This window comes from Elaeis guineensis, chromosome 7 (assembly GCF_000442705.2).
Source record: "Elaeis guineensis isolate ETL-2024a chromosome 7, EG11, whole genome shotgun sequence".
Lineage (NCBI taxonomy): Eukaryota > Viridiplantae > Streptophyta > Magnoliopsida > Arecales > Arecaceae > Elaeis > Elaeis guineensis.
The window spans coordinates 12,227,958-12,241,829 of record NC_025999.2 but is presented as its reverse complement, the minus strand read 5'-3'; positions in this window follow the sequence as shown (position 1 = coordinate 12,241,829).

Here is a 13,872-nt window from a genome sequence, read left to right as displayed (position 1 = left end):
GAGCAAGTTGTATAGGGATGGTTGCTGTAGGTATGCTACAGCCGCTCATTCTCCTTGATGCATCATCTGAGAAAGGGAGGATTCCAAAATAACTCGAGGTGAGGTTCCTCTATGTTTTGCCATCAAAATTATGGGGGTTACTGCATCGTTTGGCAGCCTTCCTCCTTCATATTGCATCATGTGGGAGATATTAACATGGCTATGTGGCCATTGCTGATTGCCATTTGGGAAGGTTGCTCCATGCAGTAGCCTTCCGTCCCCAGAAAATATCGTGGGTGGTGTTTTTAGGAGGCCTTTATAAGGGTGCGAAGGAAAGGAAAAGAAAAAAGAAGAGGGATCGGGATGGTTGCTGCTAAAGTTCAGTGGCCCCCCATCAGTTTAATTTGGATTTTGGGTTGGATTCTGATCCAATAAAATTTATTAAGGATTTCAGGTTTGAACAGAATTATTAAAGATTTCGGGTTTGAACAAAATGTTGCGAGTTTTGTTAACCGACCTAACAAATTCGGGTCTGTGGATCTGGATTGCCAGATATTGATTGGGTTTTGAGTTAGGATCTTTTGATTGGATTTGGATTAGTCTGGATGATTGGGTTAGGGCTAGATTTATCAATAGGGTTCGGTTTAGCCTTAGGCTTTGGGTTGGGTTCGTGATTAAGGTTGCCATCGATGGTTGGGGCACTTGGGTTTGGGTGACAAGGGTGGAGACGGTGGCAGAGACAGCCTGGGCTCTCGACTAGGAAGAGCCAGGGATGGTAAGGGTTCGAATTAGGGGGATTAGGATGGTAGCGGAGAGGGTGAGGGTTGGCACTGAGGTTTTGGGTTAGGGTCGGGGTTTGGCATAGGAAAGTGGCGATGGAGCTCGAAATGATAGAGGAATAAGGTAGGGATAAAAAGGGTCCTACTTAGGGTTATGGGTTGGATTGGGATGGTGGTGGGGAGGGTTATAGTTGGCATTTGGGTTTGGTCCATGGATGGTTAGGGTTTTAGGTTGAGAGAGCTAGGTTTTAGGGTTTGATCCATGGAGATGGGGATGGCGATGGGGTTGCAAAGGGTCTTGGCTGGGGTTAGGGCTAGGTCTAGGGTTGGGTTTATGGAGATAGAGATGACAATAGAGAGGGTCGGGAGAAAATAGAGAGATATTTGTGAAAGAAAAAAAAGGGGGGGGGGGTCAAATTCATGAACGGGAAAAAGAATGAGACAAAAGATGGTACCGGACTACTAACGAGCTAGTGCTGGTGCATCTTGCTGATGGCGCACTTCTTCATCAATGGAGACGAGTTCAGATCCACAACTGTGGACTTCAGACTCTTTGGTGCGCATCCTCGAATGGTGAAATCGATCCATAGTGGTATGATCCGATCGATAGGGGAGATGGTAGGTGCAGATTTGGCACAGAGAAGGTAGTTGTGAGATTGGAAGGTGAGGGACGGAGGAGAAGAAGTGGCAAGGTGGAAGGATCGGGAGAGGAAGTGGGGCGGGTTATTTAAGAAGATGGGTGCATGGAGCAAATTATGTGCCTGTTATGCATAAAAGCTCCATGCATCTTTTTTTTATGTACCTGCCCTTATAGAAAATGGTATGCGACAACTTAATTTTAAAAGTCTTGATTGCATGAAAATTGTATGCAGTCACTTGTATGGTTTTGATGTTTTTAGATTTTTTTCTGTGGATGTCTTCATATCAATATTATGCATAAATTATAAAAAAAAATATTGCTTTGCCTTTTATTTTGTATTAATTTACAGAAAAAAGATAATATTTTGACAACCTAAATTTTATATAATATTTGCATAGATTATTGATACTTTTTTAAAAAAATTCTATACTAGTTAGTAAAAATTAGCAAAAAATATCTCTTTTCTGATATAGGATAATATAATATGTTCATTAAATAATCTTTTTTAATAATCAAGTTAATTTATGATTTAATTAATTCAATATCTTGATTATTTAATTAATGTGCCAATAGTATAACATAATATATTAATTAGTTTTTTTATAAAAAGGGATTACTTTGTGATTTACTTAATGCCGCATCTTAGTTAAGTATAACTTTTCTTAGTTAATTTATTAAAAAAAGACTATTCTATTTTTTTAAAAAAGTTTTCCTATTTTGCTTTGGATGTACAATATAAATTATCCCTTGATTGATGGAATGTGATTAAAATTTATTTTTTTTTGTTGGGTTTAAAATTTATTATATTTGCTTTACTTTATTTTTTTTGAATTGAAAAACTAATCTTTAATCGCTTATGGTTGTAGAAATGTTTACAATCAAAATTTCATCAAAGGTCATGCTCGAAAAAATAATTGATAGATTAGGAATATACAAGCCACTTTATAGATTAAAGATCTGGAATGATGGTACATAGAGGGCATATGTCAAAATTATACTTGAATATATTAATGAATCATTTAAAATACTTAAACTTGGGGTCCTTTGATGCATGATCAAAAAGAACCAGAGGAACCTACTGCAGGATTTATAATAAATAGATTATAATAAAAATTAAAATTTTATGTGGAAGATTTCAACTTTGAATATAAAAAATATTATAAATGTATGTACTGAAGAATTAATGATGCTCATGAACAGCTCTAGCATAAGTATAGACAATTGCATTGGGAATACAATTTATCAATTGATAGGTATAAAAAGTTATTAGATAAATATAGTGCCCTAAAAAAAGAAACTAAAAAATATAAAAAAATATTCCATCTAGATGCTGAATCATTAGTTGGTAAGAATATTATCTAGAATAAAAGATAAATATTTTGGGGGTGTTAACTCGAAATTGATGTGGTGTATAAGTATTGTTGTGTGGTTTTGTATTTTAGATTTAGCTAGGGCAGGTTTTCTTTTCATTATATATCTCTTATGTAATTGTAATACATTTTAGTTTACTCAGTAATATTTGCTTATATTTTGGCAATGGATATATATAATGTTAATTTGATTAATATATTTTTTTTGGCCATGCAGCTCTTGCATCATTTTTTTTGTTGATTTCGGTATTGATGTATTGAATGTATCTATTTTGCATGAAATTTAGCTACATTTCATTTGAATAGACATCAAATATTTTCTTATACATCTCAAATATGAGATCAATAAACAATTACTTTCATCTATCTGGAGAATTAGTATAAATTGTTGGGTATAATTTTTTTTAATAAAATTTTGTTGAATTGTGTTTCATTATTCTTTGTAGGCTGATTTTATGTTCGAAATTCTATCTCTTTTATCTAATTGCTGCATAAGGTATATACTAAATTACTATTATGTTCCTTCTATCTTCGGCATAAAAATAGAGATATAAAAAATAATTTTAATTATTTAAATATAGCTATGATAATTATGTGCTAAAATTAAAATAATTAGCAACAAAATTTAATAATATATAATAATAGTATATACAAAAATATGTATAAATAATATAAATAAAAAATAAAGAAGTATAATAGTTTTATCAAAAAAATAATGAGGGGTATTTATGTCATTTCAAAAAATTTATTCATCAATACTTTACCCATCCTTCCTTGCATCAATATTTTACCCATCCTTTCTTGCATCCTTCCAATTTACGAGGATGCAAATTAGTGGACTAGGGTGTTCAGAATATGAAATTTTTCTTAAATTTATTTTCCATTCATTTCATTTCTATTTATTTATGCTATATTGAAGTCTCCAAATTTTTTTATTTTGCTAAAAAAAGATATTGGTACATGATTCAGGTTCAAATTGCTTTTGAATTTAGTTTATTCTTTTACACCATAGAATGAATCCAGAAGAAATGTATAGAAAAAATAGAATAAGAAGTAGGAATATTATTTCTCAACAAAGAGCTAGAAAATTATTCAAAAAGATCAGTTGTGTGGATAATATTGATAGAAAAATTCGATATTGACATATATTTTATCATTCCATACTGAATAACAAAAAAAATTTATATACCATTGCATACGAAAGTTCTCAGAGTACTGGTCAAAATAGAGTATCTAGTGCTAAAGGTGGTACATACATGGCAATAGATGAGCATAATATATTGAGGAAGAATCTTATATTGAATGTAGAAAAGGTAACATCTATTATATTCCGATCTAAGCTAATTATATTCTGATTTTATAGTATTCATTAATATCAAAATTTATTGAAGTTTCAGTTGATGATCGATTATGTAATCGAGATGATTCCAGATCAAGTTTTCCTAATATGCAAAGTAGACCGTTCGACGATAGTACAATTGTTTGTTTTAATTTTCTCAAAGATGAAAAAAAGTTCAACTAGATTTAAGATTTTCATCTTTTTTCTTAATATTACAGAAAACTTTACTGGACCTTTGAACACTAGACTTCTTAAACATCAGTACCAATTTTGTGGAGCTTTATTTTAGTATAAAGAACATATACATAAATCACGTGATATGTCTAGACATATATTTAGTTTATGTTGTCATGAAGAAAGAGTGGATTTACCATTGTTGGAACAAACTCCAATTTTTTTGGATGCTTTATTAAATTATGCAACTCTATACTTGACTTTACATCGATTGGAGTCAAAATTTATAATGAAATCAATTATAGACCTGGCCCATATGTATTTCAGATCAATGGATAGAATCATCATAGAATGAGCTCGCTTCTTCTAGTCAAGAGAGAAAGATCTAAAGTTATGCAGTTACATATACGATACTAGAAATAAAAAAAATAATAGACTGAGTGCACTAAAATCGTATGATGGTCCATCGAATATAGATCAAAAAATTATAGGATTGATGAAGATATTTAATGAAGAAAATCAGATTGTCAAGACTTTTAGAATGGCCAGAGATTCTCAATTTTTATTTGTGCGTCTAAAATTATTGGATAGACATGATGGAGATAGTTCGTAATATAACTCACCTTCAACTTTCGAAATTGTAGCATTAATTATTGACGATCTGGACCACATAGATCGCCAACATGACATTATTGTTGAACATAGAATAGAATGATTAATATGTATCAATGATCTACACCCTAGTTTCATGGATATGTAATATCTAATTTTATTTCTATTTAGTGAAGATGGTTTTAGAATTGGCATCAAATACAAAGAATCTTCGCATGGATGTTCAAATATTAGATAATGTATTACTATGAGAGAATTCTATGCCAACAGAATATAATGGAGAATCAACCAAAGAAGGACATTGATAAATAGAGGGAGATTATTTCAATAATATATAGTTGATGCTTTTTCATATGTTGAGGAAGAAAAAATAGATTATATTAAAAGAAATAAAAAAGATCTTTAATCAAAAATTTATCAAGATATCAAAGATATTATCATTTATGGTGATGTTGATGGTGATGTAATAGAAAAGAGAATTATTTTACCATCAAATTTTATCAGAAGTCTAAGATATATGATCTAGAACTATCAGAATGCTATTGCTATCTATAGATAGCATGGACATCCTAATTTATTCATTATATTTACATGCAATGCATAATGGCTTGCAATTCAGGCTATTTTGATTTAATTTTCAGTCAGCAAGCTGAAGATAGATATGATATTATTAATAGAGTCTTCAAAATAAAATTTGAAGAACTAATATTGGATATTACCAAGAAGTATCATTTTGGAAGGACTGTCGTAGGTAATATGCTGATTTTTTGCTTAAAATTTTATAACAATAATTATAAGCAATTCTTCTAATGTGTTTTTTATTTTTTTATAATTTTATATATAATAGAGTTTCAAAAATATGATTTACCACATATGAATATATTACTTGGTTGGGTTCGGAATATAAATGTCCGACGGTAGTAGATATAGATTCAATAATATGTGTTAAATTATCCGATAAAGTTGCTAATCCTATTGAATATGAATGTGTTGTGAAGTTTATAATGCATGGTCCATATGGATTGGATAATCTAAAATTGCCATACATGATAAAAGGACATTGTTCGAAATATTTTTCAAAAAAAATTTAAGAATAAATAGTGATAGATGAGAATGGATTTGGTACTTATAGGAGAAGAAATGATGGATGATATACCGCTAAAAATAGAATTAAGCTTGATAATTGATTCGTTATTCAAATAATTTAGATTTGCTAATGTGATATCAAGTACATATAAATGTTGAATGATGCAACAAATCAAGGATGATTAAATATTTATTCAAATATATTAATAAAGGTATGGATAAAATAAGAGCCGTAATAACAGAAAATATATCAGTCAATAATAATACTAAAGAATGAAGTTACGAAGATGTTGATGAGATTAAGATATTTTTTGATTGTAGATATTTATCAGTATATAATGCTGTTTAGAGATTGTTCCAGTTCAATATTCATTTTAGAGAATCCACTGTTTAGCGCTTAGTTGTGCACCTTCTATTTATGAATAGGATTACTTATCATGGAGATCAAAGTTTACCATCTATTCTTGCAAGGAGAAATGTAGATAAAATAATGTTTACAAAGTAGACACAGACTAATGAACTTTTTGAGGATAGCCAGGATTTAACATATAAGGAGTTTCCTATAAGATGGGTGTGAAATACTAAAGATAAAATATGGATAAAAAAAATAAAAAAAATAAGATTGATAGGATTGTATATATTCATCCATTTTTGAATGAATTATATTATTTATGAATCTCTTAAATATGGTGAAATGAGCAAGAAATTATGATGAAATCAAGATCCTAAACAGTATTGTACATTCTATATTTCAATTCGTATGTAATGCACTTGGTTTATTAGGAAATGATAGAGAACGATATGAAGCATTGAATGAAATTTCTTTCTGGATAACAGTATTTGAATTAAGATTGCTTTTTATTATATAGATTATTTATTGTGAAGTACTAGATACAGATAAATTATTTCATATATATTTAAATAAATTTATAGATGATATTATATATAATTTGAAAAATATATTGGAGCTTTCTAATCTACGTGTTTTAGAATCACATTGAAAAATCATGTTCTACTTGAATTAAAAAAATTATTTAATAAAAATTTTTATTTTTTTGGATCATAATCTTTCAATATCCAACAGAATTATGATGGAAAAAATAAACAATAAATTACTGAGCAAGAAACTCGATTACGATCTACAAATTCTACAATAAGAGCATTTAATGTTGGTAGATAGATTAAATAAGGAGCAAAATAAATTTATGATATGATCTTGGATGCTGTAGGTGAAAATAAAGATGGATTATTTTTTATATATGGTCATAAAAGAATAGGCAAAACTTATCTGTGGAAGATATTATATCAAAGATTAGATCTGATGGTAAAATTATTTTGACCATTGTTTCTTCTGAAATAGCATCACTTCTATTATCCGATGGCCGAACGATATATTCTAAATTTAAAATTTTGATCTAAGTTGATGACTACTCAATATATGAAATTAAAAAAGGTACATAGCTCACAAAATTGACTAAATTAATATGTTTGATAGTTTGAGATGAAACTCCTATGAATCATAAAAATTATTTCAAAGCATCGAACAAAATTTTAAAGGATATTTTACAAATGAGAGATTCAGATGCATCAGAAAAACTATTCAACAAAAAAATTATACTATTTGGAAGAGATTTTAGATAGATTCTACTAGTTGTTGTTGGAAAAAATATAACTGATACAGTTGTTGCATCAATAAGTCGATCATATCTATGAAACTATTATATCATTTTTTATCTGAAAAGAAACATACGATTGTTAAGTAATGATATGGATGAAGAATCAAGAATATCATTAATCAACTTTGACAAATAAATTTTAGATATTGGTGATGGAAAAATACCATCTATTAAATTATATGATGAAGAAGAAGAAGTAACTTAGATAAAAATTTTGGATAATCTGCTCATAGAAATGGATAAAGATTATGTTCAGTATATTACTTATGCAATTTATTCTAACTTTGAAAAAAACTTCGTTGTTCTTATATATTTGAAAGAAAGGGCTATCATTACACTGAGGAATAAAATGACTGATGAAATAAATATGCATTTACTTTCTCTGAACTATATTTAAGTTTCGATACAATACATCGAACACAGCAGATGCTGCATACGAGGATGTTCTTTATCTAATTGAGTTTCTAAATTCTTTAAAATTTAATGGTATTTTGTATTATGAAATAAAATTAAAAAAAGGTTCATTGATAATATTATTATAAAATATAAATCAAAGTATAGATCTTTATAATGGTACCGAATTATTAATAACAAATCTCACCACAAAAGTTATTGAAGCTGAGGTTATTATGGGTGCTAATATTAGTGTCAGAGTTTATATTCCTCATATTTTAATGCATGTAAAGAAAAAAATGATTATTTATTTTTAAAAAGAGATAATTTTTGATTAAGCTTTACTATACCATGGCCATTAACAAAAGTCAAGGTCAGACACTAAATAAAGTTAGATTATATCTGCTAAATTCGATATTCTTTCATGGTCAGCTTTATATTGCACTCTCATATGTCACCTCATATTAAGATTTCAAGATTCTAATAAACAATAAACATATAGGATACAAAGATTATATAAAGAATATTATCTACAAAAAAGTTTTTCTGACCTACCTTAAGATATTTTTGTGGTATTTAATAATATACTATATACTTATATAATTATATAATCATCTGTATCATAACAAAATATGGTTGTTTTTATAAAAATTTATATATTTATTTAGATATTTTATTTATCCACATAGGGTGATTGCAAATATGGAATATAATATACTGTCAGATTTATCATTCAAAAAATGAAACTGAAAAGTAAAGATTAGGATTGCATGAATTTAGGATTCGATAAATCTCATTGCTGATGATCAGTTACTGAGTGTTGATTATATCTTCATCGATGAAAAAATTATAATGGATGTATATTTTTTTATTAATTTTAATATATACATGTTCTGTTGATTTATTTTTAAAAAAATAATTTCATATAGAAAAATACTATCCCAGCATCAATTCATAAAGAAGATTTGGTGCAATTCAAGATCATCTTCATCAAAAATTATATATATTTTATTTCAATATTGCACAGAATAAAAAAAATTTTAGAGCTACTATACATGGATATATTATCCACATTAATAAATGAGTGATTATCCAACAAGATAATGATCGACAGTGCTATACCTCTTCAAAAATTTAATTTTAATGATTTCAATAAATTATTGGTCCAAAATCATAATGATCTTCATTTGACTAGCATGTATAAATTTTATTTTCTATAATTTATTATCCTTCGAGAAAATGCTTTTACTGTATTGATCGAATTATTTTCAAATGTTATTAGTTATACATTGACTATTGGATTTCTTGAAAAAATATATGTTAGATAGAAATTAATTTATAGGAGGAATTTAGAAATTGAAATTTTGAGATAATATATATAAGCATAATTTATCTTCCAATGATCATATAGAATATTATTGTTTAAATATGTGTAAATATTTTATAGTATGCAGAGAGTATCCATTATCATTTTGCAAGATTTTAAATCTCGTAGGATAAAAAAGTTTCGATTTCTCTATGAAACGGGATACCTCATTGTCCCGTTCCATCTCGACCGTAATTTCGATCATGCATCCCAGTGGATATCCTCCATCTTTCTTTCCTTCTTTCCTTTCCTTTCTTTTTTTTTTCCTTCTTTCTTTTTTTTATTTTTCTTCTTCTTTTCTTTTTTTTTCTTTTTTCTTCATCTTTCCCTCATTTCCTTCTTTCCTCTTTCTTCTTCTCTCGTTGCAAGGATGGGTTTCGGAGTTTCGAGCCTGTCTCGATCCCGTTTTCTTATAGAAATAGGACAGGATGATTGAGACATCTCTTATCTCATCAGGACATAAAATCTTATTTTTTGGATTAAATTCGCTGAAGAGATTAATCAAAATACCTTTCGATAAAAAGAAAAAGAAGAATCGATTGTTTTAATTTTTATAGGAATGACAGTAAGAACTTATAGAGATAATTTTTTAATCTCTTACAAATTTAGCTATCATAATTAAATCCATGATTTCAGAAGTACTCTATATATTTTTTTATCTATAGAGAAAATATGTCTATCATCATATTTGGCCTCAAAATTTTTCATGGCTCTAGAAGTATAGAAAATAGAAGAGTATTGAAGTAGGTTAGAACATCAATTTTTTTTAATACTATATTCAATGAAAAAATAAAGCATTTGTTGTGATATAAATATGATTATGAATTTTGGTATTGGATAAAAATACTAATTACACCGATTGAATTTGCAGAGCAAGAGCACTGCACTGTTATCCATTCACATGATGAGAACATTACCAATAGAAAAATAATAGATGAATTATCAAGGTTGGATTGATAGAAGTTTCAGATATAAGATAAATTAATCAAAAAAATAAAATATGCTTATATTTAATATTTAAATAATTTTTTTACTTTTTTAGTGAGTAAAATTCACACACAAAGCTACTATAAAAGAAATTGACACATTTTATGGATGATGATATAAAGCATGTCATAACTGTAGAGCCGTGGTGAAAGTTTATGGTGATATTTTCTGACGTAATCAGTGCTAAAGGAATGATTAGCCTCAAGTACCATGGTATGTTCATTATATCTTCAATCATATTTCTATTTTATATGAACATATATAATTCTATATTTAAACTACCAATTCCTTAAATTTTAAAATTTATAGGTATAAATTAAAGATTGTTGCCGAAGATAGTACTGATATAACAAACTTCATCATTTTTAAAAAATTGACTTAACAACTGATCGGAGTCTTTGTGATCACCCTTGCGATTGATGCAAATGTGATCGATTCACTCTTCCTGTCATCGTAAAAAAAATTACTCAATGGCACCTACATTTTATAAATTATGCTTGGTTCACAAAATTCTATGATGGTAGATATAACTTCAAGATAACTAGCATTTTTAAAGAAGATGAATCTAGACAGAACAATATACAAGAAAGTTCTGCATCCAGATCTTCATATGCGGCACAAATTTTTAAGGAGCCTATTTTCTAAACTCCTAAAAAAAATCCAACATGAACTTTTTTCAGAAATCACTCCCACAAAATGATTATCAAGCATGATCCAGTAACATATTTTTTTATATGTATCAGCTTCTTTTCCTTTAAAGTAAAAAAAATTATATTAATCACATCACACCATATGTACAGAAAGACATTAACAATCTTACCAATGAAAAAAATTAAGTCCAAGTTACTCTAATTTTGATAGTTATATATGCACTTTTTTCTTTTATTTTGGTTTTTATTGCATTGCAGAATTTTTGCATTTAAATAATATTCCAACAAAATTTTTGTATGCTCTTTTTGTAGTTTGGGTGAAAAAGCCTTTGCGGATGAAGATTGATGATATATTCTTAATTTTTCTATTTTATAGCAAATAATACCAGCCATATGTGATGATGTTAGATGTATCATGAATGATGTCTACAACTGTTTATCATGACATTAGATAATACTATCTATTTTCTATTGAATGGCAGTATACTATTGTTAAAAAAATAGATAGAACCTAGATGGTTTTTTGGTGCTAAACAATATAATTCTAACTTAAAATTTTTATCCTTTTTAAATTATCATTATATACTTATCAATATTTTTTTTCATTAATTAATTTTGCCCCGTCACGTAGCGTGGGTGACTTACTAGTTAGTATGATGGAAACCTTAGAAATTATAAATTTCCTGTTAAGTCCTCTACGATGAAAGCAAAAATCTTACCTTATTTTTCGAACAAATACTAGTATTAAGCATCAACAAAATCCACCTAAATAAGTAAGACTTGCTTAAGACATGCACCTCAAAGAAGATTATATAACATAGCATCTAAAGATCACATAACATGCACTTCGGAGAGTAGACCTTAGTAGAGAAAAGTTCATCAAGATTTGATGGGGTCAAAATCTTTGACCGACTTAGCAATTCTTAACTACAAAGCCATAAAGATCATTTACCTATGGGGCCAACTTTTGTGAAGGAAAGTCTGTAAAGAGACAAAGATCTCGTCTATTAGCTAAGAAAACTGTTACAAAACTTGGACAATATTTATCAATAGGAGCGAGTTTATAACAATGGGGGTAGGAATATAGTTGGCTAAAAATAGGACTGTATTTTCTATACTAACCCCTTCCTCTATTTTTAAACATATTTTATACTTTTTCTTTGTAAATATTTTGCTTTAATAAATTTCAGGCATAAAAAGCACTGTTACACACTAGAACCTTTCTTTTGAATAAAAAAATCCACTCACCCATCTACCATTTCTCTTTTTTTTTTTTTTTAACTGCTTTCAAGAACCAACGTCCCTCTCTACCCCACCTCCCCTCTCTCCTCTTAAGATCACATCCAAGGAAAAAAGAGGCCAATCTTTTCTTTCTTTTCTTTGGGTTCTTTTGGTTTCTTACGAGGGAGAAGGGGTTGAGGATGGCATCAGAGAATGAAGAGAAAGAGATCATCAAATAGAGCCTGAGCGATCGAGAGCTTGAGTACTCTAGTTGTGTCTACCACTTCGGCATCAATTCCATTGACCACGAGTACTACCATCTTCAGTTTCTCTATCTAAGGGGCAAGTATGTTGCCATGTTTAAGAAGGATCCTTATAAGAATCCTGGCATCATTAATATCGTATAGAAAAGATTCTTTCTTGATCTTTTTTTTTCTTGATCTTTTTTCTTTATGATCTTTGAATTATGGATTATTTTTTGAGTTTTTCTTGAGCTAAATAAATATAGTATGAAGGCTTCTTATGTATTTCTTTGTAATTATGGTTACTGCAATGTTATAAGACATAGAGGATGCCATCATCTATATAACAGCAGAGGCAAAGGATCAGGATGATGGTATGACTGAACTAGTTGATAGATACAGAGGGTGGAGCTCATCATTGGTGTGAACAAAGAAGCAGAATCGGCAAGTGCAGCTAGTCCTATCCTTGTGAGAGTTGGAGAGTAGAGGTGCATTGGAGGAGGTCATCGTTGAAGGGAGAGGAGATTGGTTATAACAAAAGGAGGATGTTCTGACTTTATTTTGCTCATATCTTTTTGAAGATTATTTCAATCATTTTATAAAATTATTATGATGTGACATTAGGTCTCATTTAGTGTTAACGGTCTACTTAACGATATGGATTAAATAACAAACTTAAAATAAATTTTGACCCAATCTTAAGGAGATTTTTGTAATTTATTCTTTTTTGGTTTCATGCTTTCTAGCCCCAATCCATCCGTTCATCATTTATTTGAGTCCGCCCCATCCACCCAAAAGAAAAGATGAAAAATCATAAAAAAAAAAAGTCAAACAACACTCTGCAGATGTTCTTCATTTTTTTAAAGTTTTTTATAGAATTTTTCTTCCTTTTATATATCTTTTTTTTTGCTACTATCCTAATCCATCTATCCTTCATCCTCCTTTTTTTTTCCAAAAAATAAAAAAAAATAGAAAGAGAAAATTTCAAATCTTGGAACCATGGCAAATAGCTATCCTTTGCCCTACATCCTTCCATCATTTTTTTAGAAAAAAAAAATAGTTTTTTTTTCTTAAAATTCATGCATGTGTCCTGCTCATAACCATTTTTCTCCTATTTTATTCTTCCACTCTACAAAGCAAAAAAGGACAATGATTGCCACATGTCCCTCAACCACTAAATCCGACCTCTATCCTACTCAAAATAAATCAGCATGTGTCCTCTTTTCCTTGTCCTGGTATGAGAAACCAAAAAAATGGAGCAAACCGCATGTTCTTCTAATACTAGAAAAATACTAAAAAAAGAAAAGAAAATCAATATACTTTTTTCTTTCTATTGCTCTATATTCTTTCCTAATTAC